This window comes from Capsicum annuum, chromosome 6 (genome assembly GCF_002878395.1).
Source record: "Capsicum annuum cultivar UCD-10X-F1 chromosome 6, UCD10Xv1.1, whole genome shotgun sequence".
Classification (NCBI taxonomy): domain Eukaryota; kingdom Viridiplantae; phylum Streptophyta; class Magnoliopsida; order Solanales; family Solanaceae; genus Capsicum; species Capsicum annuum.
The window spans coordinates 168578069-168581598 of record NC_061116.1 but is presented as its reverse complement, the minus strand read 5'-3'; the positions used below and the strand labels follow the sequence as shown (position 1 = coordinate 168581598).

General features: G+C 32.8%; 1 long non-coding RNA gene across 3 annotated transcripts in view; it reads left to right on the top strand.

Moving 5' to 3' along the window:
* Nucleotides 1-1505, top strand: part of LOC107873038 — a 10925-nt gene extending 9420 nt beyond the window's left edge. For all 3 annotated transcript variants that reach the window (XR_001675065.2, XR_007057264.1, XR_007057263.1), the window contains one exon: nucleotides 768-1505. This is a non-coding gene — a long non-coding RNA (uncharacterized LOC107873038). The remainder of the gene's footprint in view (nucleotides 1-767) is intronic.
* The last annotated feature ends 2025 nt before the right edge of the window (nucleotides 1506-3530 follow it).

Sequence of the window (3530 nt, the reverse complement as noted above, 5' to 3'; positions counted from 1 at the left end):
CACAAATAAAAAGAGCTGCAAAATGGCAAAAAATGAAGAATTCAAGAAATAATCATTAACATTTACCATCCCACTTAATCTTTTTAAATTTATTTACTGATGAAAAGTTGAATCTGTATGATCATTTCATAACTAATATAACCAAATTTCAATACAACATAGACATAAGTGATTTCTTTTCATCCATCCAAGTTTTGATGGACCGAGTTACCAGTTATCTAAATAAGGGTTTGCGCTAGCCCAAACACCACGATTATGAAGTACAAAAATTATAGAAGAATATTTGGTTGCATTTGTTTTGCATAAAAGATTCTTCACCTTTGTTGAGCATTTGATGAGGGTGAAGGTTTGGAATAGGCCAAGAATGCCTTATCCATGACTCCCAGGAAAAAGGCATTGTTGGAAACAAATGTCTCTTAAAGTTGGCCTGAAAATTTGAACTAGAAATGACTCTTAAAAAGTTGAATATTCCTTCTTCTATAAAGCTGGTCTAGTTAACAGCTTCTTCAAATGGCTCCTTTAAGCTAACACTTAAATTTTTGCTTAGTGTCTCCATATGTTGAGGGAATTTGTGTAGAGAGAGAATTGTTTGCTATTAGCTTTTGTACATGTCTCACTTTACTATTATCTGATTGAAAAATGTGTGTTGCTTTTTCTTAATTAAATACGTAAGGCTATTTCTTTTTGTAATGGTCTGTTTATGTTACATTGACCTATTAGAATCAAATAAATTTGACATCAAATTTTCTCTAATCTTTGTATTGTAGGCACATCCCAATCATGACAGGTTCATCAACAAAAAAATTGAAATGTTTGACGAAATGTCTCTTGTGTGTGGAAATGATCAGGCTAGGGGAGATTGTGCTAAATCATTTGAAGATATAGATTTTTATAGTTTTTCTGAGAAAGATAATGATAATGACCTTGAAGGACCATCCATCGAAAAGGATGTGCAAGTAACCGAAGCTTCTCACGTTAAGGCAAGTCGCAAAAGAAAACGTCTTCTCACGTTAAGGCAAGTCGCAAAAGAAAACGTTCTTTTGAGGGGCAAGATGTCGTAGGTGATATATCAATAAAGTTTGTAGAAGTGGCAACGGCAATCACTAGAATGGTTGATAGTCGTCTTGATGTGACAAAGTTGTATGAAGAAGATATGGCACTGAAAGGTTATAATGAAGAGTTCCTCGGTGATGCTTTTGATTATTTGGTGCAAAGCGACTCTTCATGATCAAAAATCAAAATCTTCGTAAGGTGTGGTTGGAACGATTCAAGCAACAACAGTAGTGACACCTATTGATTGGGTTAGCTTCATAGGATTTGGAAGCAACTATTATTCGCACGCTTTTATTTTTGATAATGTATCGCGTATTTATTTCCAAACTTTTCTCTTTTCTTTTGTTTTTGATAATGTATCGTGTATTTGTTTCCAAACTTCTCTCTTTTGTGCATTTATGGGAATTGATTAGGAAGCTTGAATTATGTAAGTAATAGTTGCTTAAATTTTAGCGTCTTATAATATTTTGATACTCGATATTGGTATTATTTGTTATGCTTAAATTAGTTCCAACAGAATGTTGAGTTGCCTGATATACTAGTTAATTGTTTAGTAGTATTTTTCAAAAAATATTTTTTAGAAATTCACCAACCAAACACCATAAAATATTTTTCGGAAAATATTTTTCATCCACCAACCAATCATGAGAAAATAATATAACTAAAAATATTTTTTAGAAATTCACCAACCAAACACCATAAAATATTTTTCGAAAAATATTTTTCACCCACCAACCAAACATGAGAAAATAATAAAAAATTAACTTATTTTCAATGAAAAATATTTTTCAGAAAAAATATTTTCCACGAAAAACATTTTCCATCATATCACACACACTCTTCAAATCAGTTACAATAAACTTGGCAAACTAATGACAAAGAGGGGCGGCAAGCAGTAGGAAAGAAATAACTGTATTATCTAGATGTTTTCTAGTTTTTAACTGTTATGTAATGACATAACTTTTTTATATTTTGCTGATTTTGTATGTTAGTTAGACTTGAAAGTTGTATTTGGGACCAGTTACTAATATTTTATAGTTTTTTTAACAATATCATTATATGAGAATGTCATTGCGTGCTGGGAACAAGTTGACAATTTTTTTACAACTTTGGTGCATTTTTTGCTCATTCTTTTTAATAGGTTTGGTGCAGCTTTTTTCTTTTGTTTTGTTATAGTTTTGTGATGCTTCACTTTAAGGTATTAGAATATTAGTCATTGAATCCAAATTATGGCTAAAAACATTTTGATACAAGTCCAAATATGCTAGTGAAATTTAGACAAGTACTAAATCAAATTCTTATATCCTTAAAATGAGTATATAGGTAGCCTTAAATAACATAAATCTTCAAAACTTACATATATTAAACACAAACAAAATCAATCAAAAGCCTTTGAATTGGTTCTTGGAGGTTCAATGACACACTATAAGCTATATTAAATCTCCAAAACATACTTACATTAAACATGAAAACAAAATCAATCGGAAACCTTTGAATTCGTTCTTAGAGGTTCAATTGTATGAGGTTTCGTCGAGTTTTCGGTTCAACATTCTGCTTTTACATTTAAATGAAAAACAAACATAGAAAACGAAGATACAAGTAAAAGATCCTTTCTATGCAACTTTCTTGAATCTTGACTTGAACTTGAAAATCTTCACCCTATTCTTCAGGCGGACTCCTGAACTTGCAATTGATAATGTTCACTTTATTCATCAGGCGGGCTCCTGACTTACTACTGATAATGTTCACCCTATTCTTCAGGCGGGCTTCTAGACTTGCCTTTTCTTCACCCTGTTCTTTAGGCGGATTTCTGGACTTACTTTTTCTTCACCCTGTTCTTCAAGCGGGCTCCTGGACTTTCTTTTTCTTCGCCATGTTCTTCAGGCGGGCTCCTGGACTTACTTTTCCTTCACCCTGTTCTTCAGGCGGGCTCTTGAACTTTTCTTTTTTTCGCCCTATTCTTTAGGCGGACTCCTAGACTTACTTTTCTTCACCCCGATCTTAAAGGCTCCTAGAATCACATCAAAACTAAAAAGAAAATTATCCCGAACAAAGATTATTATAAAGAGATATTCCATTTTCTGGAAAAGTAAAGTTCCAAACAACAGAAATTAAATTTTTGCCCCAGTTTATCGTTAGAGAACTTTAGTGAAAGTCGCATCATAACTACTTGAAAAACCCGAACAAAGAAATGCATCTTCTATGGGTTAATTGGAATGACTTAACTAGAAAGTATATTTTTTAAGAATCAAGAGGAATGGCTCGACTAGGAAGTACATCTTCTAGGAATAAAGAGGAATGACTCGACTAAAAGGTATGGCTTATAGAAATCACGGGGAATGACTCGACTAAAAGGTACGTCTTATAGAAATCAAGGGGATGGCTCGACTAAAAGGTACGTCTTATAGGAATCAAATGGAATGACTCACTAACAGGTACGTCTTATAGGAATCAAGGGAAATGACTCGACTAAAAGG